This window comes from Triturus cristatus, chromosome 1_2 (genome assembly GCF_964204655.1).
Source record: "Triturus cristatus chromosome 1_2, aTriCri1.1, whole genome shotgun sequence".
Classification (NCBI taxonomy): domain Eukaryota; kingdom Metazoa; phylum Chordata; class Amphibia; order Caudata; family Salamandridae; genus Triturus; species Triturus cristatus.
Genome location: NC_140580.1, coordinates 806,459,468 through 806,487,014, shown reverse-complemented (window position 1 = coordinate 806,487,014; position 27,547 = coordinate 806,459,468).

The following is a 27,547-nucleotide window of genomic DNA, read 5'->3' as shown; positions in this document are numbered from 1 at the left end:
CCCTTACGCAAATTGTGTGTCTTTTTGCATAAAAGGAACCCATCGGTGTTTTCTGAGAACGAACGAAATGCTGCGGCTTACGAGGTAAAAAAGGCTACATCCTAAATTGACTTTTCCCCAAAGGTTTCGCCCTCTTTACGAGCCATCTGTTGTGACATATTCTTTGCCCAGAAAACTCTGCGGTATACCACTGGCAAAAGTCCAAAAAGTGTTATTAAGCCCATCCATATTGCTTTGCAATACCAGCAAAAACGCTCCGTGTCTGATGGTAAATTCAAGTACAATTCCACAGTGGATGAAAAATAGCACATATTCACAATAATGCATACTCTAAATCTCTTTTGCTCAAAGCCTTACATGCCATTTTTACTTTTGTTTTTTTTACATCTCTTAATATATTGCTCCCCAGCTTGTTTTTTTGTTTGCTTGGTTTTGCTGCTGTGATAACAGGGGTGCTGAAGAAGCAATTAATAAGAATGTGAGGGCATTTGTGCCAAGTGCAATTCCCAGCGCACACTGTCATCCTATGCTTGACTGAACAACCAGACTTGAAAAGTACGTTTTGAGTTTCCTCTTTTGTACACAAGCAGTTTGGTGTGCTGGGGAAAATTATCTTGCATACTTGCCAGTTTTTAAAGGTCCCTTGCATCAAATAGGGCCAGATGGTATGTGCCTTGCAAGGCCTGAACAGTCCCATTACTGCATGAACCCTCATCTATTTTGGGATGTAACGGGCACTTTAAAATCTATTTTGTCTGCTTACCGACGACAGAACAATCGTGTCTGTATTAATTGTATTGTTTCACACATCTATAAATACTTTTGTAGAATTTCATCACATCACACATCGTATATAATGTATTATTCCAGTCAAATGTCAAGGATAGCTTGAATATATCTTCAGTTCTATCTTTAACAGTTCAGCATTAGATGAATTTCACATTAGTTACGAAGAACAAAAGAGTTACGCCATCTTCTTTGTATCAACTTTTAAGTTCTGACTTCATACTCCATTTATTGCTCAGGTTGAAGTCTCCGTTTTAAGATCTCCCGAGTCTAATGATTTCCTGCACTGGGAATTCCGCTGAGTTATTCCGAAGTTGTGAGATCTGCATGCCAAGCTGTACATCAATTTAGTCAAAATCGATTTCTGTTTTTTGTTGTTGATGTAGTTGTTTTTCCCATTTTCTCAGAGATATGTATGGCATATGGATGCTGACTGACAATTTGCTTTACAGTAAATTGTGGGCCTAAATCTATCTATTTAATTCCATCCAGCCTGCACGTATGTAGGTGATCCTCATAACACAGCCATTGGTAGGGGGGGCGTGGCCTAGCTTTGATGCAAGATGGCCGCGTAAGTCTTCGGCACCGTCAGAACCTCCTCCCCGGCATGTATCCTGTAAACTATCCTGACCATCGACTCTCGATTCGGACTGCTGAGAGTGTGCGGAGTCTGTCCCTATTTCTCCGAGCTGCAAAGTGCTGAAACAGGTCCCGTCATTTTGGGCCCTGGGTGCTTCTCTTAAGCCTGGGGCTGTATTGATCCTGCAGGCCGGCACTGTGCGTGGTTGGAGCGGCCGCCCAGGACTGGAGGTCGTCGGTCGGCAGAAGACACTGATGTTGGTGGGCGCTGCTGCATCCGGGCGCGGCGGCTCCCGACTGCAAGTAAACGCAGCGCTACGCCTCTTCTTGACCCCCCGCCTGGGCACTTGATTATCAGTGGGTCTGGTGCGGACTCCATGGGGACCCGCCCGTGAGCTGCGCTGCCTGCTCGGCTGTGCGCGCCCCGCCGAACCTCCCGGCAATATCAGCCATCGAGCTGCGGGGCTCCACCGTGGGACTGTGATTGTTTGCGGCGGCCCATTGTGATGGGCATTGGCGTAAGCCCACTGTTTTGCAGCTGCAGAGGGGGAGCGCATACCTGTTACCATCGGGGCACCCTGTGTCCTCTACTACTGCGGAGCAGTGCTTTAATGATTGTGGACCCAGATGCAGGGGCCCCGTTGACTATATGGGGTGTGAGCAGCATGTAGCTGATATTGGACGTCTTGTTGGGCCCTACCTCGGCCACACTGCTGGTTGTGCGGGTGTATCCTGATCACGGGGGTTTGCACAGCACTGACATCACGCAGCTCATCGCGCTGAGCACCATCCGGGCCTTCAGGCTTGCGGCCAAAGAGGTGACGCAGTAAGGACTTTCTGACCCATCGCCACCCGGGAGTGCGTTCCACACGAGCCCGGTGCATCGAAGGGGCCGGTCCTGGCCTACTAGGGCTGTGTTCCCACCTGGGAGGGCCGTTGGCAGCGTGGGGCGGTCCGTGAGGCCGGGCTGCTGAGCAGAGGAGATTGGACCTCTTCTTGACGACGCACTCCTAAAGGGGTCCGATCCGTTATCTCCAGGGGCCACCGCCGATGGTGGAGGGTGCCCTGCTGGTCGGTAAAGTGACCACTCAACATTAACGGTAGGAGGCCTCGGGGGCCGTGGCTGGTCCCCGGCTGGGCTGCGAACCTCAAGACAGCCCTCGGTTGCCCTAGTGCCCGGAGTGTAGAGCGCTGGAGGACACGCGCCCAGATACAACACAGCCGACTGATAGACTAGGGTGCAGTGAGGGACCCACACACACTCCTCCTGGGCCCGAGTTCCCCGTGACGGTTTTTCTGGGCCTGGGGTTAAGGAGTGGAGGGCCCCGAGGACGCTCTTGACCTGCTCGCACTGGAAATGGGGAAAGATAGACCCCTTAGAGGAGTACAAGCGAACAAAATCATGCAATATACAGTACCGGGCCCAATGTCGGCGGAGCGCACCAGACCGAACCCTGAGCAGGGATCAGCGGCACAAGTTAAGGCAGATATCCTGGAAGCCATTAGAGACTCGCGGGCGGCGTTGGAGTCCAAGATGGATGGTATGGCCATGGACATTAATCACCTGCGCCTGGACCTACGGAAGGTGGCGGATCGGGTCACTACTACGGAGGGGGACTTGACCTCCTTGCAAGCGGAGGTCCAACACTTGCAAGCGACGGTGTCTGCGTTGAAGGAGCACACCTCTCATCTTGAAGACAGGGCAGAAGACGCGGAGGGGCGCTTGAGGAGAAACAACCTCTGTTTTTTGGGCTTTCCGGAAAAGGTGGAGGGGCCGGCAGCGGACCTATTTCTGGAGGAGTGGATCGGATCTGCCCTCCCGGGTCTTCGACTATCTAAGATGTTTGCGGTGGAAAGAGCCCACCACTCCCTTGGCCCCTCCCCGAAACCGGGGTCCCCGTCTAGAACTCTGATCGCTCGTTTGTTCAATTTTAGAGACCGGGACGCGATCCTACAGTTCATCCGCAAGAATGGTCCCCCCCGTTTTGAGAACCAAGAGATCCATATCTACCCAGACTACACGAAAAAGGTGCAAAACTTGCGAAACGACTATCTGAGGGTCAAGAGAAGGTTTAGAGATCTCAATATAAAATACAGCCTAATGATTCCAGCCCAGCTCAGAGTACAGTATGCAGACAGGGTCCACTTTTTTAACGATCCACAGGAGGCCACAGACTGGATGGATTCGATGGGCCTGGAGGGGCAAGATCAACATCAAGGATGGTGGGAACAGAAGAGACGGAGCGGTTGACAGCGTTCTCAGCCTGGTCGCACTGGAGGACAGCGGTCCCCACCACAGGGGACACCGGACAGAGGTCGCATCATAGTGGGGCCAGATAGCACCCTGAGAGAAGAGTTGGGGGGCATACAGACGCAAAATCAGTTTTCACCATTATGCCTCGTCCAAGAAACTCAATCGGAAGCGGAAGGCACTGCTGACCCACTAGCTGGTGGCTAGTAAGCCACGTATTTGCAAGTATGGGAACTGCCAATTGGGGGATGGTGGTCGTCGGGGCTGCACTAGATGCTGTAAGTAAGGACCTCATCGTTACTGTAACCTAACTCTACTGTGGAGCGCCTGTGGGGGGGTCCTCAATTTCAGGGACTTTAGGGAGGTGGGAGCGTAGCTGTTGGGGGGGGCGCTGTTCTGCCACACTGCAGTCTAGGTATCCTAGCTGTGGTGTGCTTTGTCAGCTCGGCTAGGCCGCTGGTTGGTTTGGTTGTACAAGGACTGGGGTTCTTCCTTTTGTAGATTGTCATTGGTGTTTACACTGTTGCGGGGGGGTTTCAGGGGAGGGTGGTGGTTATGGGACGGAGTCCTGAGTTCTCAGACCTACGTTGGGTTGTGCGAATGAGGTTCTACTGCCTGTGGGTTTGGGGGAAGGTTCACATCGTTTTGTTTTATTGTTCTTTGAGGGGAATGTTCTATGCCGGGTCACCAGAGGTCATGAGAGCCTTCGGAGGGGACAGAGGGGTTTCAATTACTATACATTGTGGTTCTTACCACTTCTGCATCAGGTATTGCCGTCAACCGAAACTCTCTATTTATGGCAGACGATCAGCAGACCTATAAACTTATAACGTGGAATTTTAAGGGGCTCAACAATAGGGTCAAACGGATTCGGATAGCAACATACCTTAGGCGATATAAGATAAGTGTGGCCTTTCTACAAGAGACGCACCTCTGGGGGGACTGCCTGAAGTATGTCCAACGGCGGTGGAGGGGTCAGTTTTTCGCGACCCCCTACTCGGGGTTTGCCAGGGGGGCACTTATATGGGTGGCGCCTGGAGTCCCCTTTAAGGTTTTAAAATGTAGTCCTGACGCCGATGGGAGATACGTGGTGGTGGAAGGGACACTGGCTGGGAGACACATGTGTTTAGTGAACGTTCATGCTCCAATGATGATGGGGAATTTTTGGCTAAGGTCCTGGGGAAATTAGACCTGACTCCTGACATGGAACTCATTATAGCAGGAGACTTTAATTGTGCTTTGGATGGGGAACGGGATAGGCACCCCCCAAAGGTAGATGCTAAACCCAAGACACGGGAATCGATACGCCAGATGATTAACAATTATCACTTACTAGATATATGGCGGCAACTTAACCCCGATAGTCGGGTATACTCCTGTTATACTCCGGCAGCTAATACGCATAGCAGGCTGGACTATTGTTTTATTCAGGAAACAGAGGCTTGTCGGATTCTTGAGACACAGTACCTGGCCCGATATCTGTCCGATCACTCCCCCCTGCTGGTGGCCTACACTTTGGGCCGCCTGCGTTCCAAAGTACCATTATGGAGATTGAATACTGAGGCATTGACGGACCCGGTTTACAAGGAGGCGATCACGACTGGATTGGAAGGCTATTTCAAGATGAATTGGAACACGGCTAGCTCCAGGGCTTTCGAATGGGATGCGATGAAAGTGGTGTTGAGGGGGATATGTATGTCCACAGAGGTGGGGGTGAGGAGAGTGTTAGAGCGGGACCTAAAACAACAGGAGAAACGCTTACAGACCCTAGAGGTAGAACTTCACACAGACCCAGAGGGGCCGGCCAAATGGACGGAGCAGCGACAAATGATAGGGGATCTATGGGAGTCACTGTGCAAGTACAATAGGACCATGAGTAGGCGTCGATGGTACGCTGAGGGTGATAAAGCCGGGCGCCTCTTGGCACGCTTGATCAGGGTGGAGACTCAGTCTCTCCCGATACTGGCCCTTAAAGCCGGTCAGGGCAGAATGGTTTATACCCAGTATGAGATTAATGCTGTATTCACCTCACACCTCCAAAGAATATATTCCGAGCCCAAATCCAAGGTCGCCCCACAGGATTTGGAAGCCTACCTTGCTGAGATGGATCTGCCTTGCCTTGACCCAGATAGTCAGGAATCCCTGGGGGCACCCTTCAGAGGGGAGGAGGTGAGAGCCGCGATCACCCATTTGAAGACAGCTAAGTCCCTCGGAATGGATGGCATGGCCGCGGAGCTATATAAGGAGTTTGGGGGAGTCCTGGTCCCTAGGCTCCTGGACATTGTTTTAGAGGCCGGTGAGACTGGCGTATTGCCTGCCTCCATGCGTGAGGCGCTGATTGTGATGATCCCCAAGCCAGGGAAGGACCCCTTACTCCCCGCCTCTTACAGGCCAATCTCAATGCTCAATATAGACCTTAAGATCATTAGTCAGGTATTGGCCAACAGATTACTTCCGTATCTCAGGCGATTGGTACACGACGACCAGTCTGGTTTTATTCCAGGAAGGAACGCGCTGCAGAATATCCGCCGTCTCGCCCATGTTATGCAATCACTAGAGGGCAGGGCCGAACGGAATTGGGTGAGACTTCTCTATACTCAGCCGGTGGCGAGGGTCCGTACGGGATGCTATGTCTCAGATGCGATATCACTAGCCAGGGGGACGCAACAGGGGTGTCCGCTCTCCCCCTTGCTGTTCGCCCTGGCAATGGAGCCTTTAGCGTGCCATCTCCGTAGGGTCCTAGAGGGGCAGGGTATCCAAATTGGGGCCATGGAACATATCGTATCACTGTATGCAGATGATGCACTGGTGTATCTACGGTAGCCAACTGGGGAAGGGTGGTTTAGAAATCCCGGACCTTGAAATTTATTATTTTGTGTCCCAATTACAGCACGCAGTGGCCTGGCTCGATACAGACCCATCATGGGAACGATCGCTCCTGGTGAACACATATGGGGATCGACAGCTGGGTGCGCTTCTCTGGCAGATGAAAGGGCGACGGGACCGATGTCCTCCACTGGGCAGATTGTTAGTTGCCATCTGGGCCAGGGTGGTTCGACGACTTATACAGGTGCGGCCGTTTGCCCCAGAGGCGGACTTTTGGCTGATGCCGCCTTTTGCGCACATTGACCGGGTCATGTCTACTGACAAATGGAAGGTGGGAGGGTGTCTTATGCTGTCAGACCTCTACCCTGACCAACATCATAACATAACAAGATGCCGTGGACTCTTTTGAGCTGGGTCCGGGGCAATTCTTGCAATACGCCAAAATAGCGGCAACAGCAAGACATCTATGGCCTACATTCCCGGAAGCCCCGGAACACACGCATACTCTGGTCAAGATGATAGCCATGGCGGGAGGGCGGAAACTTGTCACCGACCTGTACAGGGCATTACGGGAAGACAGTAAATGTGCACCTCTCAAAATAGAAGGTAGATGGCAGGAAGTGAGCCCACAGGAGATCACACCACGGGAATGGGAAAAAATTCACAAGGGTGTATGTAAGGTGGCGGTGTCCAATAGATTTAAGCAGATACAATACAATATGGTCCACATGACATACCTCTCACCCAAGCGCCTACACACTATTGATAGCTTGAGGGATTCAAGGTGCCTCAGATGCCACTATGCACAGGCAGATTTCCCACACATGGTTTGGTCGTGTCCGTTGATCCAGATATCCTGGACAGCTGTCCTAGAGGACCTGCACAGAATAACAGGATGGAGAGTTGCCCTGGAGCTGCGTACTTGTCTCCTTGGCCTGATTCCCCGGGACCCTAAACGTAAGACCAGCAGGAAGTTCCTGGTGTTGGGACTTGTGATAGCTAGGCGGCGAATAGCAATCCACTGGCTGCAACAGAGTGGGCCGCTAGTTGCGAACTGGAAGACGGACCTGCAGGAATGGGCATTAGCGGAGGAGGGGCATATGCGCAGCACTAGGAGGGATGCCAAACTCCCGGAAGTATTGCAGGCGTGGGGGCTAATGGTCCAGGAGATAGGGAGGAGCTCCCCGAATTCTACACAGACAGTGTTGACAGATGTTAGTCATATGGGGATTGAATCCCCCAGGCAGGGGGAGGGACGGGAGGATACCCCTGAGTGAGATGTTGTTAGATGAACCTCTAGGTGGGTGGGCCCAGCGAGGGGGGGTTGGGTGAGGGTGGGAGGGAGGGGGGATTTTCAGTTTCAAGTTCATATGATTGTCAATGACAGTGTTCATGCTTATTGCTGGTTCGGTACACACTTCAAAGGCAACCCTAATTGGACTAACTGTTGATGGATAGAGATTGTGAGGCTTCTACTAATTCGGAATTTTTTGTAAAATAGTACTGTTTTACTATGTGCCGTGAACCTTAAAACCGCAATAAAGAAATTTAAAAAAAAAACACAGCCATTAGTAGCAAGCCATGAGGTTAATATTTTTGTTTTCTGAGAAAAAAGTCCAGCCAACTTCACCAGCTTTATTTCTATTCACCTTTTGATAAAAGTATTTGTCAATTTATAATTTTTATACAGTGCTGCATGTCTGCTTTTGCTTGTTTCAAAGAACTATAAGAGGCCCAAAATGTGTGAGTGAGAGTTCAATCAGTGAAAGCAATATCCCAGTTCAATATTCCCCAGTCGCTACATTTGGGTACATGGAGTTAAGTGAAATGTAATCATTTCGTTTCATACCTTTACTGAGTAATGTGTTGTGCTGTTCCATTCAGATACTTGAGTGGTGTTCACTGGACAATGGATCCCTGGACTGCAGGGATCTGGCTCCATGTTTGTCCATCTGAACTATTGATAGAGGGTGTGCTATTGCTGAACATGGGTTTCTTTTGGGCATGTAGTTGATTGTCAGTCCGTTCAGGTATCCTGTACTACTGCCCCAAAAAGCCTGGCAAATGGTGCAAATAACTTTAAACTATCTCTCTTGCATCTAATTGGGGCTAGAGCAGAGCTTTTAAGGCTAGCTGTATTTGGCCACGTCATTGGAGCTTTAGACAAACTCTGAATGCCTGATCTGGAACCTCTAAAAGTCAATTGATGAATTTCTTTGGCAGAATCTAAGTAGGGTATCACAAGGACTTTACTTAGCTCTACCTGGTGGGCAGTTTCTTAGGAGTGGGAAGGTTCCCCCTAGGAGAGGGTAATTTGAAATGATTCATTCAATCACAATTTCAAACAGTACAATTAAATGCGGTTCTGATTTGGAAAAAATCTACAGGTGATCCTATTGGTAGGCCACTCAAAGTTCAGTGAACTGGATTATTGTCCTCCCATGTTGAATACTTCTCTCTGTCAGAAGGCTAGACTCAATAATCTGTGGTCCTTCCAATCCCACACAGGAGTGAAGTAGGTCCCTTCTGGATCTTATGTACTTATGGAAACCTTGTACATGATGACTATGCCTTTCATAGATGCAGATGAGAATTTGGTTGTGATGAAAAAGAGAGAGAGTGAGAGACTGTGATCCTGGGTCACCAGATTTCTGGTCACCATTAACACTTTTGTGTCATCCTGGCCTTACTCTTGTCATGCTGTCTTGTGGTACAACCTGATGCTCTAGGACACAAAAAGAAACAGCTTTCCTGAAATCTTATCACCTTTGTCTGCAGCTCCTTCACTAAAGTGATACCTTTTCTACTATCTTTGTGTGATTCTCTCTTGGTAAGGATTGATAATCTTTTGGGAATGATTGGAAGAATGTTCCTAAGTACACTCAACAAACATAAACCTGACTATTACACTAAACTGACAACAATCGTGGTGGGAATCCGCAACCGATTGAATTCTTTCATACAAGTCTACTGGTTTTCTCTTCACCAGTCTGTTCCGTTACTACACAGGATCTAGTCTTGTTATAGTTGCCATGCCCATTACTTGACAATTAGTAGCTGTTCTCGCTGTTTTAGTATCACACAGAATATCTTTTATGCTTGGAAACGATAATCTCTGTTGTTTTAGAAAAGAATGTTGCTAGCCTCTGTAGTCCCAGCCCTGATACGTCATTAGTCATACTAGAAAAATAATGAGTTGCTAGGAGTCACCCACATGGCAAGTCTTTCTAAAGTGCAAGGGAATAGAGTACGGCCTGAATGGAACAAATGCACTCATCTCTTTTCTATTTTTGCTTATAGGCTACTACTCTAGGACACCTTGGGTCAAAAATGTGCTTTCTGACAGCCAGTGCGTGGGTTTCTCCTGGATAGAGTTGAGAACAAGGTGCTCAAAATCTTGCTCTCAAAGGGTTCTAGAGGTTTGGCAGCTCTGCCAGCCCGGGTACAAACTTTATACTTGACCACACCGAAGTGGCTGCCAAGACGTGCAAGATCTGGCAATTACAGAAAGAAATTTGGTTACAGGATCTGCTCTGGTTAATGAGGAAGTGGGACCAGTGGCAGCTCCTCCACTAAGGCGGGGTACCGTTGCCCCATTGCTTAGCATTTTTTTTGTTCCTGCTACTGCAGTTTTGCGGGGTGGGGCTGCTCTGCTCACAGAGTAGCAGAGTGAGGAGTGGTGGGCACTATGTAAGTGGATATGACTGTTTGGCTGGCGGCCGTCTTGGGCTAGCCAAGCAGTCATGCGCACTTTGTATGTTATCTACCCAGTGTGCATTACAGCCTGGGTGGAGAACATGCCTGGGCTCCCATTTCCTGGCTGAGTGCCAAACCACGGTGCTCAGACCAATCACAATGCTGCATTGCAGTTTTGTGATTGGTCAGGGCGGACTGGGTGCTTCCTGTTCCTGGCTGGGAGAGATTCGGCAAGAAGACAGAGGAGAGACATGGTGACTATAGAGGAGAGTTGCGGCGCGGAAGTATGTTTTATTTTGTTATTTTTTTACACCCCTCCTCTGTCCCCACGCCCGCCACACCATCCCGATCCATGTCAGCCACCACTGAGGGGCCGATTCCGATTCCGGCCGCAAAACGAAACAACCGACACGGACCCGGACCAAATACCGACCGACATTGACCAGCGCCGTACGACCTGTGCAGTACGATGCAACGCGTGTGAATTACAACCGACACGTACGGAATATAAGCCATACAACCGAGCCGTAGGTAAAATAGTGATCCGGCCGGAAAAAAGACGGGATTTTCGCCGACCGACACGAACCCGGAATGAACCCGGCCACCCGTACCCGTGAAGTACGATTTGCGCAGTACGATGCAATGCGTGTAAAACCAGACCGACTCGCACGGAGATCAAGCCCCATGACCGACACACACAGACAACCCGGCGCACAAGCAATAGAGACCGCCGCAACCGACGCGTACCAAACACAGAAGATAGGCAGCGTGAACAAGGCGGAGAAGCCCGCACGAGACAACAGCAGTCCATTTCCATCACATGAATGTCTCCTTCATGCCTACAAAACACAAAGGAAAAAAGACAAAAAAAGGACCAAACAAGCAATGACTAAGCCAATAAATACCAAAAAAAACAAATGAGAAAAAGACACACCGAGCACTCCAACTATATAAAGGATTACAATCACTACCATCATCCCTTGTAAACAGGAGACACAGCCAGCAGCAAACACCAGTACACAGCAACCTCAGACACACTCGCAACTCACCCATCACACAACTCACCCACCATCAGCACCTCATACAAAAGCACACACACATACACCCAGCAAAACCAACACCAACCCACCATCACTTGCACCCTCACACACACATCCCTCACCACCACCACCCATCACCATGCCCCCAAAGAAGAATCCAAAGTTCACAGATAGTGAGTTAGAAGTGCTGGTAGACAAGATCATCAGAGTAGAGCCACATTTGTTTGGTACATTGGTCCAATGGACCCCCATCTCACAGAAAACCAAGATATGGGTGAGGATTGTGGACAAGGTGAACGCACAAGCACCAGCAAGGTGCACAAAGGACGATATCCAGAACAGGTGGTATGACGTGCGCAGGAGAGTCAAGAAACTCATCGAAAATGATCACGCCCTGAGTCAGTGCACCGGCGGTGGCCCTCCTGCCAAACCAGTCTACTTCAGGACCCGGGAGGAGAAGGTGCTGGACATCCTACCACCAGAGAGCATCCATGGCCTAACAGACATCCCAGAGCATGGTGAGTTCACAAACAACATACCCAAGATTGTGTGGCAAGGGGACAGTAATTATTACCATCAAGCCCGCCAATAAAGGTGGGGCCATAGTCATTCTTGACACCGATACTTACCGTAACGAGTGTCTCAGACAACTTAATGACAGCAAATCATATTGGGTTCTCACAGAAGATCCTACTACTAGACTTTCTATTGAGATCCACGATTTGGTGAGTCAAGCAAGAGAATCAGGCTGGATTACTTCACAAGAATCCGAATTTCTCATCACCAAATTTCCTGTCATGCCCTATTTCTATGTATTGCCGAAAATACATAAAACTACTAGACCACCACCGGGACGTCCCATCATTTCCGGGATAGGATCACTTTTGGAACCTTTATCCACTTTCGTCGACTTCTTTCTCAGACCCATTGTCAGGGAAATGCCGACCTTCCTACAAGACACCAAGGATGTCTTAAGACTATTGCCACAAATTGCCTTCAACTTGGAGACTGACCTATTGGTCAGTTTCGACGTTGAATCTCTTTATACTTGTATTCCTCAAGAGAACACCCTCGAAGCCATCAGGGGCCTTCTGGACATTAGAGATTGTGATACCATAACACCAACACACTTCATCATGGAATGTGCCAGACTGGCGATGATGGAGAACTTCTTCAGGTTTGAAGAAACCATCTTTCTCCAAGTCTCCGGTACGTCAATGGGGAGCATTTTTGCTCCCAGTCTGGCCAATCTCTATGTTCACTGCTTCGAACAAGACACAGTGCTCACTGACCAGAACCCTTTCCGCGTGCAAATTGCCTGTTGGAAAAGGTACATAGATGATATTTTGGTAGTTTGGCACGGCACTGTCGCCACCCTTTTGGACTTCCATTCATGGCTGAACTCTCAGAATGAATTCCTGAATTTCACTGTCACTTATGATAAGAACAGACTTCCCTTTCTGGACATCACGATCTACCCTGCACTAGGCACTCTGGGCAGTGAATTGTATAAAAAACCTCAGACGAAGAATTCCCACAGTTACCATCCAAAATCACTCCGACAGAATCTGCATGTAGGACAGTTCCTAAGAGTTCGCAGGAATTGTTCTACGAAGGACAGCTTTCTGTCTCATGCTGACCAACTCTCAAAACAACTTAAAGCCAGACAATATCCATCTCATCTGGTGAAGAAAGCTTACAAACGGGCGTCCAACAACAACAGGGATGCCTTACTTGAACCTCCAGTTCCTAAGGAACCGTTGACCAGAATGACGGTAGTTACCACTTTTAGCACATTTTCCAACAGTGTTCAAAAGTCGGTACGAAAACACTGGCATATCTTAAACGTTGGAAATGATAAGATTCCACCCCCTCTGTTCTCTTTCAAACGAGGGTCTAGTTTGCGCGATAACCTTGTTCATACAAGACCCAAAAGTAAGCCACCCTTGGGAGCGTCAACACTGTGGGACCTTCCACCAGTCCAGGGCCACTATCCCTGTGGTTCCTGTTCTGTATGTCCCCAGACACAACAAGCAAAATCGATTGATCTAGGGTTGGCCAAACCTTGGATTTTACGCAAACATACAAATTGTAATTCTGACAAAGTGATTTACCAGATAACATGCCCTTGCTCACTTCGATACATTGGCATGACCACACGTAAGATTAAAACCCGAATCAGCGAACACAAGAGCACCATAAGACGCAATAAACAAGCTACCAGATTGACTAGTCACTTCCTCGCTCTTAATCACAAACCTGAGGACCTGAGATGGATTATCCTGGAACAACCTTTTATTCCATCGCACATCAGTGATATTACGAAATTTCTTTTCCTCAAAGAGCAGAAATGGGTGTTTAAATTAAAGAGCGATGTCCAGGGTTTAAATGACCAAATACCATGGACATCGCTGTGATGACCTGCAATATAGAGTGCTAATGTGATTTTTCGTGAGATTCCCCACACAATTTGAGTTGCTCTACTAGACTTTGACCAGCAGTATAGAGTGCCAGCGTGATTCCTTGAGAGATTCTCCCCACACAACTTATTTTGTTCCATCAGACTTATAATAGCATTGTTATACCATCTCTTATTGACCACTAGCCTCATTACTGTCGGGAGAACATGTCATCATTCCCGTAACTTATGCGCGCATTTTTTCAAAATATTAAAAGCGCGCTCCACTTGGCTCACTTTGATTACTTTCAATCATTACAATAATGGATCTTGGGTTCCATAATAAGACATGTAAGCGTCCCAAAACATTGCTATATTCCTGGGATGAACTACTACTGACTAGGTTAACATATCGCTTGGCACCCAAACTACAACCCCCATGATGCCCGGATCACGTGCTACCGCGTCATCTGTGGGCGTCCTCTGTGGACGCTATTCCGGCATCTTTGTTTTGGATTGTATAAAAGACTGATGGCATCAAGACCGCTTACCTCCCCTCTGGCTCAGCAGTTGCCCGAGGTACCGACGGAGAGGTAAGACCGGTGCACACACATTATGCTCTGCACGTTACGCATGACTCGTATAGATGATTCTTTCAACTTGTTATGCCGCTGAAGCAATACCACAGGGGCTGTCTGCAGGGGCTGATCTGCACGCTACATATGGCTTGCACACATGATTTTTCTATCTGTTATGCCGCTGTAGCCATACTATAGGGGCTTTAAGCTAGCTCCCCTTCCAATCCAGATATCGGACATTATTTGTTCCCTCTGTTATTTCATATACATGCCTGTTCTCGATAGACGAAACTGCATATATGATTAGAGATGAGTGCAGACAATATCATTCCTGTGTGTCTGCACACTAGTTAACAACGCTACGATATTTCTCTACTCATTATAAGATTACCATCAGTAATATTCTGCTCAGACAGGGCTTTACCCCGGTTAAAGGACTATGCCTATGTTTTTCTGCCCTGGGTTTTTAAGGATAAGCGTGTCCAGTTTTTTAAGGTAGTGTGTCACATTACATTATGGACCATGCCTCTTATTCATTGTTTTAGAGCGGTGCCTCCTGTTTCCTGAGCAGTTGCCAGGTGAGGCGAGGCGAATACCCAGATTTATTCGGGTAAGTGTTAGAACTTGTTGTACCTTTATCTTTTTGAAAGGGTTTCTCCTACTAATACGTATCTGGCATAATTGAACATTAATTTGATGCGTTGTGTGACCTATCATCCATAAGGCTTCACCTTTGAAACATTATTTTCATTATGTTTGTTTCCACCTTACAGGTAATTTCTTCCACACCTATTCCAGGTGCAGGTCGTATGATTTACCTTTTTCACATTTAAGATGCAGTAGCTTATATGGTCCTGACGAAAGCTAGGGTACATCCACCCAAGGCTGAAACATGTCGACCACTTCCACCACAGTTATTTGTTAAAACTGTCAAAAGCACTGTTTTAATTTGGTACCAAGGCAGCACCTCATTAAACAATTTTTGTGCCTTGTTCCCAATTTTATTACACCACACTCACTTAATTGCACTGCACACATCACCCCACACAAATCCCTAGAGTGGTCTTCTCATTGGAACAACATTGCCACACGAGCATCCGGGACGTACTCTGAACCCTGCCTCATGACAATTTGGCGGCATCCGGTTTCCAGATAAGTCCCTGGTTTCCCAAATGATGAGGCAAGCCACTTCATGTGGGTGATGGGAACCTTCGATGCATTCATAGATCTTAAATGCATGCACATATCCAGAGAGATATTTTGGTAGGAACACATTTTTGATGGTGTAGCTGTATGAAGTCCACCTAGCCCTATAGACTCACAGTTAGTTTTGTATTTAGATTTTGGATTGGGATTTTTTCTGTTTGAGTCTTTAAACTTGTATCCCGTAGACCCCCTACTCTTTTTGAGATTCTTTTTCATTGTTGAAGGGGACAGTAAAACCATGCACCGCAAGCAAAGCCACACTAACCAATAGATAATCAACCCAAGATGTGTATGCCAGTCACACAAACACAATACCTGCCATCTCAGAGTGACTGGGAACTGTGTCATGACATGCACCAACCTACAAACAAATAGAGCAAGCCAGTGGCACTAAGCCAACTAGACCCTGCCAGACAGTTTGCCACCACAAACACACCACCTCACAGTGCAGCTGACTGTCAGGAAGGAATAGTGGGGATGCAGGTGAAGTGAGTGTAGCCAAAAGCATGATGGGGCATGTAGTCACAGATAATGCTCCCCCTCCTGATTGGCCCATCAAGACCTCTCAGAAACATGCCCACATCACAGGGAGTGGAAAATGACTGACAAGATGGCTGACACTGGCTCCTGCTTTGGGGAGCACAAGGCCCTGCTAGGGCTTGTGTGCAAATCTGAAGCAGGACACCACTGACTGACATCCTGAAAGACAACTTGCATGCCCTACAATGGAAGCACGTTTCATGATGGGAAGGAGGACTGACAGCCCTGACCATACTTATCAGCATGGGGAGCCACCCCCCCTCAACACAAACTGCAGCCAACTCACAGGGTACAATGCATTGACACACACCTCATTGAAATATCAGCAAGAGATACCCCGTACTGGGTGCTGCTGTGTGAAGCACAGGGGCTCACTTTGGACTTGTAGTTACACAAACACCAGGATTTCACAGACAGACATCTTGTCATTGAGTCAAGAGGGAGGAAGTATGGGCATGCTGGGAAGGGGGGTGTAGCCAAGAGTATGATGGGACTCGCAGTCACAGACAACCTACACCCACCCTCATGGCCCAGCAAGATCAAACTGAACCATACTCGACTCACAGGGAGTGGGAAGGGACTGACAAGATGTCTGACACTGGGCTCTGTCGTGGGGAGCACAAGGCCATGCTGGGAAATGGCCGCCAACAATATCAAACTCTGTCCGTGACAAGCTGGGAAAAAGCAGTGTACAGGCAGGCATTTGTTCGAAAAGTAGAAAATGTCATGTTTGTGAACCAACGATGCATGTAGAAACATAAATCATATTGTGTGTCTCTTCCAAACTCAGGTGGTGCTGGGCACCCAGCACCAAATGATGAAGATACGCAGTCCCAGACTCTGGTGGACACTGAGCTCTCTGGTCGGACTTTCTCACTATCCTCTTCGGATGACGACGACCAACCTGGCCCCTTCGGTGTGAGCCATCATGCAGCACCAGCAGCATCAACATCTGCCGCCCCTGTACCCACGCCTCCAGCATCTGGACACCGACAGGGCTCACCCGCCAACACGGGCAGACCAAGGCTAATCAACACCCACAGCACAGGGACACAAGACCTCCTGGAAGCTACAGCAAACACCACAAGCAGCACCACCGAAGGGGTCCCAGTGTCACCTATGCGTCCCGCCGCTGGTCCTGCTTGTGTGGAGAGGGGTGCTGGGAGGGGTGGGAGGCACAGGGCACGCCTTGCAGATGGGTCTGGACTGCATTATGACCCCACCTGGCACGCATCTTAGATGCATACCAGGATAGCACCGGAGGATTTGGCCAGGTAGTGGGGATCCTCAAGGACATGCAACATGAGCAGGTCGCCCACCATGCCCGCATGGAGGCCAAGTGGGATGACATTACTGCGGTGCATTGTGACATACTACAATGCCTCCGCCAGATCAACACCAACCTGTCCACAACCCCCTGTGTGCCCACAACATCTGTCGCAACACCATCTGCCAGCACCACAGGGAGGGAGGAGGACTCTGGCGGAGAGTCCCCTGCACCGCAGAGGCTTGCACATGAGGATCCCCCCCTGGAAGAAGAGGGGTCATCCGAAGAAGGACATGTGAGAGGCAGATGTCCCAGCACATCCCCCAGGGCCTCTAAACCTGTTCTGGACAATGTTCTTTGTGCGCAACCCGTTCACCTTTTCCAATCGCACATAACTCGCCCACATGACATGGAGGGTTCATGTTGGGCCAATGTATCAGATGACTGTGGACTTTACTCTGGACATTTCATCTACCAGCACTTCCAACTCCAATGTGAACTTTGGATTCCCAAACCACTGTACAGCACCCACCATACTGTGCACTTCCCTCACACATGTTTGTAAATAAACTCACCAGTACACCATACTTGCCTCTGTTGTGATTCCAACTTGTCATGTTCAGGGAGATGTCGATCTGCTACACAACAGAGTGCATGCCAAATACTGCAACAATGTGACACAAGTAAGGTGAGTCATGGGGATGTGATACATGTGAGGGAGATACACCACTATGGAAACACAAAACATACTCACCATGGCCATGTTACTCATCACACACAATGATGTTGACCTGAAACGCATTGGCATGCACAGACACAACACCAACCCCAGTCAGTGGTAACAAGTCCACAGGTGAGGTAAGCAGATGTCACTCAGATGTGGGAAGACAGACAACGCACATAACAAAGCGTATCACAGGTTCATTACACATCAGCAACACGTTTATTCCACACTAGTTGCACGGTAATTCTACGTAACAGTGGACACACGCTCCCAATGTGTTGGAGAATGGAAGTCCAGGGATGTGTGGGACATCAGTTGATGGGAATTGTCAACTTCCACACTGGTGTTGGCTTCTGGGTGTTGGGGGTCAGTATGACCACACAACAGGCAAAGTACCCTGGGAAGGACAGACAAGATACATTCAAAAGCACAGAAGAACAGGAGAGAAATGCAATACACATGCACAAAACATGTTGCAAGACACCTACACAAACACTAGTTAGCAATACTACCCTATTGTGGAGTACACACCACCTGAATGGAAACATCACAGCACGCATCCAGTCAAGTGGCACACAGACACACTCAGACAGCAACAGAGCTGGCACAACACATTCCAGGCTACCTCCATACATTCACATAACAACCATGGAAACTCACATTCAGGTGAAGAAGTTGTTGATGAGCTGTGAGCGGACGTCACCATCATCTTCATCATCACTGGCATCTTGGCCCAGGCCGGGATCCTCCACAGGTGCCGGACATTGGTCATCGTCATCGTCATCCTGGATGAGAGGCACCTCCTTCCGCACCGGCATGTTGTATAGCATGCAGACCTTTGCAGGCTCATATAGGAGGGCCCCTCAGGTCTTGTCCAGGCAGCGAAAGCGGCTTTTCAGGAGGCCGAATGTCAGCTCAATCACCCTCCTACTCCGACCATGTGCCTCATTGTAGCGCAGCTCAGCTGGTGTCACAGGGTTCCTGAGGGGTGTCAGCAACCACGGCATGTCGGGGTATCTGGAGTCACCTACACACACAAAAATGAACAAGTAGCTGAGTTTTTGTAGGAGTGCGGAATACAACATTGACAAACACACACAATGAGAAACAGTCAGTACACACCGACAAGCCAGGCATGCTGAGCTGGCATCTGTGACATCATCGTTGCAATGCGACTACTCCTCATAATGTAGGCATTGTGCGCAGAACCAGGGAACCGTGCACACACATGTGTGATTGACATGTCAGCAAGCCAGACCACCAGAGCATTGATCGAATGGTAGTGCTTCCTGTTACGGTATGCCTGCTCATGTGCCTGTGGTGGTATTAGGGCAACATGTGTCCCATCAATAGATCCGATGACGTTTGGCATCCTTCCCAGTGTAGAAAAGGCATCCTTTATTTCAGGAAGTTCAGCTGGGCTCGGGAACTTGATATACAGGTCGAGGAATTGCAACATCCCCTCAAAGACCTGACTAAACATCGTTTGCGACATCCCACCAGCAGTAGCCACAGTGTACTGGAAGGTACCAGTAGCAAAGAAGTGCAGGGCTGCCATCACCTTCACCTCTGGGGTCAGTGCTGTAGGGTATGTCCGGCCAGGTAGCAGATGTGGCGCCAACTGCTCCGCCAACTCCGCAATCAGTGGCCTGGTGAAGCGGTACCGTCTGATGCAGTCGCATTCCTGCATCGTTGTAAGGTCTGGGAACGGCTGATGGACAGCTGGTGCCCTGCAGTACAGAGATGCTCAAAGGAAGATTGTCAGTTCATCCACCCATGTGGCCATGACCACGATCAATATCACATGCTAGTTCATGACATTACACAATGTACTGAGGTGTGTGCTGTTGGTCGTGGACATGTATGTCACCTACAAGACCACCACCTCACATCTCAATTCCACATGTCCTCATGAGTCCCATGTAGTGCAGTGGCCAATCATCTGGCTGTGTCACCCAACCTATTTGCTGCTGCAACGTTCCAAACACACACCACAGTGACAATTGAGGACTCATGTCTCCCAGGCATCACTGATCTTTGCCATGCAGAAACCCAGGCACCCTGTATAGCCACATCAACACAGCAATGGACATGGCATAGCACGTACACACCACAAGGCAAGCGTAAGTCCCACAGGTAGTGGCCACTGTTGTTCCTTCCGGCACGACATGTACGTCTCTTAGACACACACCCCATCAAGGTTGATGCATATACCACATGGATGTGGAGACATTCACCCATTGGGAACATTTGATCAGACACATCTGAGACACAACATGCACAAAGACTGTGGGTGCACATCAGTATTGTGGCTACAGGTATCACTGTGATGTACATGCCATCACCCCCAAGACTCAGGGTGTATGTGACCTGTCCTAAACATATCCAACCTGACACTGTGTCCATGACTCATGTCCATTACTGTCCAATTGCACATCACAGTGGCAATGTGCACAACACACAGAGGAGTTTCCCCCATGTACACGTGCACAGCCTGGGAGTGGCTGCACAAAGTGCCAGCCAAAAAACAGATGTGCCCCTCCAAACACCCAGGGAATGCAGCCTTACATGCCATGGGACACTGTGTGGCCAATGCTGTAGTGTGGTAGGTGTGCCCAGAAGTCCCTGGCCAATATATGTGTGTTGCATCCGTATAATAGTTCACTAATGAGGTCCGACACGGGTGACATTGCGTACGCATTGCAAGGGTCATGTCCGAGCCGTGTGTACGCTTTGTCATTGAATGCAATGAGGTCCGACACGGGTAACAATGCGTACTCATTGCACGGGTCATGTCCAAGCCCTGCGTGCGCTTCGTTATTGAATGTAATGAGGTCCGATGCGGGTGACTATCATACATACGCGTCGGACAGGCATGGTCCGAGACAGGCGTACGCCTTGGCCATTGTATCGTAAGGAGACAGGGGCATGTGTATATTAAAAATACGCGTTGTACAGTCAGTTGAATGAGCCAGGTGCACCCATTGGCTCCGGACTGTCATGGAGATGGATGCGGATTCAAAACTTGTACGAGTTGTGCACTGGAAATTCAGTTGGATACCCACAACAATGTTGCAATTTCAAGTGTTCCATGAAGGTGAAGATTTGAACGATGCGGAAGGCGTGTACGAGTCGTACTTTTAAATGGATTGGCCAGATTCATAGAATGCAACCGTGTTGGACCTATCACTTGGGACGCATGGCACAGATTCTGCCTCTGCAGCACAGATATAAGGCTGGCTGGCCCCCAGGGAGCTCACCTGCCTGCACTACATGCTCCTGGACCACATCCATGCTACCACTGCTGCTGTCTCTGCATCCTCTGGCTCCTGCTATGGCACGTTCTCTGGAGAGGGCCCCAGCCTTCACTGAGGAGGAGAACCAGGCCCTGCTGGACGGGCTCCTTCCACAGTACAGCAAGCTCTATGGGAAACCAGGGGAGCAGGTGAGTGTGCAGTGCACTGACTTCCTAATTATGCATGTTGGCTGACTAGCAGTACTAGCAGTGTGTACACCAGTGGCAAGCATTCTCAATGACTACTTTCATCCCCCAAAGTGTGTGGGTACATGTAATGAATAGGTTTCCTGCTGCTAAAGTGCATTATTGCAAGTATAAACTATCCAGGCATTGTTAACATGTCAGACATGCAGGTGATTATTCCTTCCCCATGGTTGCACAACCTGTGTAATTCATTTCCCTGTGTGATGATGACATGTATATCCAAATGTGTGCTGCACAAATCTGGGGCATGTGTGTTAATGTACTTTTCACTTTGTCATCCTCACAGGTTGATGCCCACCAGAAGCAGGAGATCTGGATGACCATCGCCCGGGCTGTTCGTTCTGTGGGGGTCTACAAGTGCCGGATCCGCAACTACCAGAAGAGGTGGCAGGACCTTCAGGGCAGGACCCGGAGGATAGCTAGCGTCCAGCTGAAGCTGTCCCCTCCACGCAGGTGGGGCGGACACCGGACCCTGACTCCCCACATGCTCCAGATACTGGTGGCGGTCTTCCCGGACCTGGATAGGCAGCTAAAGGCCAGACAGCAGCAGGAAGGGGGTAAGTCCATGCCTAATCTGTGTACTATGTCTGACATGCTAATTGCAGTCTTTTGGCCTGGTCAAACTTCCACATTACGTAGGTCTTGTAGTTCAATACTCAGGTCCATCAATTGTGTGATGCACCCTCCTCATCTGTTCCATAGGTGTGGCCCCTACAGTCTGTTGCTTGTGTCACTAGGGCACTGTGTTCCTGCAGTCAGCTATGCTTCAGCTACCGGTCAGCATCTGGTCCCGTGACTCTGTTGTGTGTTATATGGGTGGGTCAATTGTTTACACAATGCCTGAGTTCTGACATGTGATCTGTGTGTGCCCTTGAGATGTGTACCAATTGCTGGTCTGACTCGCAACATGTGGCTGGGGTATTCCAAACAAACCCATGCAGCAGGGGACTCCAATTTTGGGGCCTCAGGAGTATGTATATCAAGTATGTCACACTTGCTTAGCCACCTGACTACTGTCCAGGGCCAAACACTGTTTCATGTAGACCTGGCCAGTCTTGGCTCCTCAAGGGCATTTAGAAACACTCTGTAATCCCACTCCTGTGTATGAAATTGCAGGTTGTGCTTAGTGACATGTGCCCTCAGGTGTCTGTCTCTGTGTCATTAGGGTGTGGCTTGTTGTTATGTACAACTGGGGTGTCCATGATTCAGAGTGTCAGCATGATATCTGAGATGTGACTGTGAGAGACAAGACCTGTGTGACATATAGGTGTGTGATTATCTGACAGCGCACAATGGTGTATGCAACTGTGTCCTTCATGCAGCTGGGTTACATGCATGGCAGACTGTGACGTGTTAGTGTACAGGGATTTGTGTATGCAGAGACTCATATGTATGATTTGCATGATGTGGGGTCTTCTGGGTCCTGGATATGTTGTTTGCAGGGGATGGGCAAGTGCACCAGTCATCTGCAGAGCTAGCTTTACCCCTGAGCTAGGATTGTGAGTCAGTGCATATTGCTGTTGTCTGGATGCCCTGCCCCTATGACAGGAGATAGTGTAGACTGACTTTCAGTGAACTTGCTATGAGTGATCCTGCATTGTGTTCAAGTGTGCACCATGCACCCCATTGTGGCATTGCCCATCAGGACATGGGTACATCATAGTGTGTGTTGCTGGCATGCATCACACGCATGTGAAATGAGTCTCTGCCCATCCCTTCATCCGGACACCTGTACTGAGTCAGTAGCAAGAGATGTGCTGTATGTATAGTGACATACTCCTGCATGTACAACTAATGTGTGGGTGGTGCATGTTGGCACATTGGTGTGTTAGCATCCAACATGCAACAGACATATGTGTGAAAGTCAAGGAGGGATATGTTTGCCATGGTTGATGTTGAGAATGACAATTGTCTTATTCTAAACAGTGTTGGCACTTTGAGCTCTGTTCACCTGATGATGCCAGGGCTTGCCCTGTGATGTGATGTACTCACTGTGGTGTGTGCAGTCGGTGCAGGTGACGGATGTTGTTCTCTTACTTCCTATTCCTATCCAGTTACATCTACGGCCACAGGAGGTGACAGCTCCACGGACCAGGAGGAGCCACAGAGCCTGACAGGGACAGAAGGAGAGGAGTCGGGTGGACCCAGTGGCACGGAGGGCGAGTGGAGCCACACAGAGGAGTCGTCAGCACCATCACCCCCAGCTGAGGGACACAGCAGCTCTGAAGATGACTCCCTTGTGGAGACGGGTGTCAGCAGCCACCAAACCCCAGCTAGTGAGGCTGTCCTCACCACCGCCATCACCACCACCACCACATTCCCATCGGCTCCCATCCCAGAGGTCCCTGTGGGCTCCCGTGTTCGTGAGCATGTCTCCTTTGTGGCAGGCACCGCACCCCCAACCCCTGTGTCCCCTGCTTCCCTGAGTGAGGAGTCTGTGGACTTACTTCGACAGATCCATGTAGGGCAGACATCGATACTGAAGGTCCTCCATGCACACACAGGTCTGTTGACACAACTGGTGTCATTCATGGAGGGCATTTCCTCGGGCATGTCTGCCCTATACAGGACCAATCAGTCCGTGGCCTCCTCCCTGATAGCAGCAGTGTCCCTCCTCCAACAGTCCCGCACCCGTCCTACCCCTGCACCACCCACGATTCCTAGCACCCTACCTGTCCCAAGTACAGAAACCCCCAAACCAAGGTCTAGACGTGCACACAAGCAAGCACAGGGGACTGATTCCACACTCACAGGGGCTGGTTTGCAGACACACACACAGTCATCCACAACCACTACGCAGTCCTTCGAGACCTCTCCCTCCCAGCCTCCTTCCCTTGCCTCACCTGCAACCCCATGCCCCCAGAAGCTCTTCCTCTGTGACCTTGGCCTCTTCCCCCGACCCTGCAGATCCTTATTACAAGGGGAAAATGAAGTCCCCACACACAGAGGGGTGTGCCCCTCACACCCGGACACCCTCACCCAGGTGCAGTCAGACAGAGACCCCCACCTGCAAGCCCCCCGGTGCCAGAAGAGGAAATCCCCCCCGCCACCACGCAGCTCCAAGGCAAAGTCTCCGTCCTCCATCCCCCAGGCCACCACTCCAGAGGTTCCCCCGCCACTCCCTGCCCCGGGTTCCCCCACCCACAGATACACCATCCCCAACATGCTAAGGCCATCCCCCTAGCACTTGCTCCTCCACACCTGGTCAGACAGTTAGTGCCACTGATGTGGGGACCGTGTCTCCCCCGCCTTGCCGACCTCACCTGTCCCCCATTCCGCTCCTACGGATGAAGGCACTGCTTTGGAGTCCACGACCACCCTGTCTGACTTGGGCACTGCAGTGGTGAGCCAATCCACTCCATCTGTCCTGCCCTTTGGAGTTGTGTTCGGCACCCACACCATCTGACTTATGCCCCACGGTTGTGACAGCACCCACCACTTCAGTCAGCTCCACTGCAGTTGCAAGTGTCTCGCCTGCATCCACCACCTCTTCACTGCCTCCTTCTGCTGTGCCCTGATCCTGTCCCTGCGGTGCCTGGCCTGCCCCCATGTATGCCCCTCCGAGGGGATGACCCCAGTCCTTAGCAGTGCAGGCAAGCAAGGTGTGACAGTTGTCACTCTACTTCACTCCTTGGCATTTGGACATGGACTGGCCATTGGCCTTTTGTTTGCACAGACGGTTAACTTTTAAAATGCTGAATAAAGCTTTTTTCTTTCTCCCTGTGAACTAGATTTAGCTGTACATTATGTTGATGATGTTTAACATGCCCTTGCACCTGTGATGCTTTGTTTACAATATTGAATACTGATGAGTTGCTGTGAGGTACTCCCTGTGGTCCATGAGATATGTATCCTATTCTGGTGGGTATCCATGTCATCCTTTGCAGCTACCTGGGTGTGTCAGGATCAACTATTTGTGGACATCTCTCTATGAGCATTTCATTTGCATGGTCACATCTCTGGCTTGCAACCTTGCACATATGATGTGCTTCCCATTGTCCAATTTGTCACTTCCACATACTTTGTGCTCATCAACACTGGACCTATAGGTGTGGGCATCATTGTAATAGGAGCAACTGGGTCCTCTGTGCAACTTGCTAGACATATGTTTTGGGTATGTGCAGATGACTTAGGGGAGACTCACGTACCCTGGCTGTTGTGACCAGAGCCTTCATTGTGTGGTAACTGATGGCTGACTGACCAAGTGTTCTGCAGACATGAGTGAGACTTGCGGTGAATATGTTTGGCACAGCTGGGCTTCCACAGGAGTTGGGTCCCCTCAAGTAAGTGTGTTGTCCAGTGACATGGCCTGGGCCCATGGTGTGTGTTGTATGAGCAAGTGTATGGGGAAACAACCTTTACAACGCAACAATTACATCGCACTACACGTACAACGCAGGCATTACAACGGAACATCCTTTACAACACATGACACTACAACGCATACCATTACAACGCATACCATTACAACGCATGACACTACATCGCATGTCACTACAACGCAGGCATTACAACGCATACCATTACAATGCATGCCATTGGAGTTAGAATAGTAATTTTTAACCCCTACACTATCCAACACTTACCCTACTGTTGCACCCCCTGGAGTTAGAATAGTAATTTTTACCCCTATACTATCCAATACTTACCTTAAATGCAATGTAACAGTATGCATTGTAATGGTATGCGTTGTAAAGGTAGTATGCGATGTAATGGAATGCGTTGTAAAGGTAGTTTTTTAAAATGCGTTGTAGTGTCATGCGATGTAATGGAATGCGTTGTAGTGGATGTTGCGATGTAAAAATTGCGTTGCAAGTGCATGCGTTGTAAAAGTATGCGTTGTAACGTCATACATCCAGTGTGTGTGTCCACATCGCTGTTCATACACAGAGAGTGATCTCTTGATATGTTCCTGTTGTTGATGCTTGCTGAGTGGTACTGGGTTCATCCCCATTCTTTTCCAATGGGCTACCAGATGTGTGGGTGCATGACACACTACTGTTAATTGGTGTATCATCATTGGGATTTGTCAGTTCTGAGTGGAGATGATGTTGTCAGACACAGATGGGACACAGTCAGGGTTCCTCAAGCCACCTGTTTATTTGCTAAATCATGTAATTGTCCCTAGGTGGTAGATTTCAGTAATTGAGACATTTGTATGTGTGTGTGACTGCTCCCACTTGTCGGGTTCATGGCTGCGATGCTGGCAGGTGTCAGCATGTGTGCCTTGTGGTTCTCCTTGGCTTCTGCATTGTCCTGGGACTGTGGCAGGGATTCTGGAGGTTACGTGAGCTTTGAGGTCATGGCCATGTACCGCATACTGTGCAGTATGTCTGTTATTGCCCAGGGTTGTAAACTGTCCTTGTGTGATGTGCCTGTGCACCTTAGTTCCTCCCAACATTCCTGTGTTTGTCATGGGTGCATGTGCAATGTCACCTGTCCATGTGGGCTTCACCGATACACATTGTTGCAGTTCAGGGTGTGTGGTGTTGAGGGTGGACTGATGTGAATGGGTGCATGGAGAAGTGTGGCTCAATGATTAGAGCGGCAGACCCTGATGCAGAAGTCTAGCCCGGGACCAGGGTTCAATTCCCCGCCTCGGCGGGTCTTGGGCTCAAAAATTCCATGGACCTGATAATTCTCGCCTCTGTGCCATTCCAATCAGGGAGTCCCACTCTGCAACTCTGGGCAATAGCTTGCTTAATCTCCACAACGGCCCCCACAATGCTAAGGATGCCTGGCCTCCACATTGGGGGTGCCCAGGAGTGGACGCCTCACAGGGAAAGCCAGGATGGGTTCCACAGCGGTATTCGTACAAGCGCCTTGAAACCCTTGCGGGTGAGTAGTGTGCTATACAAGTATCAATTTACAATTTATGGATGGTCCCCTAGCTCCCGTTTGTCCATGGATGAGGGGCCATGCTGAGTGATTTGTGTTTGTGTATGTGTGATGTACGTTTGTGGCACAGGACACATGTCTGGGTTTCCCAGTTTGTACGACACCTGCCTTTGTCATCACAGTGGAGGTGTCATGCATGCTTGTGTCCCCTCAATGTCTGGTCCCTGGGGGTAGTGCTGTTGTGTGTCAGTCTCTTGCTGTGTTAGTTGGTGTTCGTTCCAGCTTGTGTCACATGTGTCTGTTGTGCTCCCTCTCA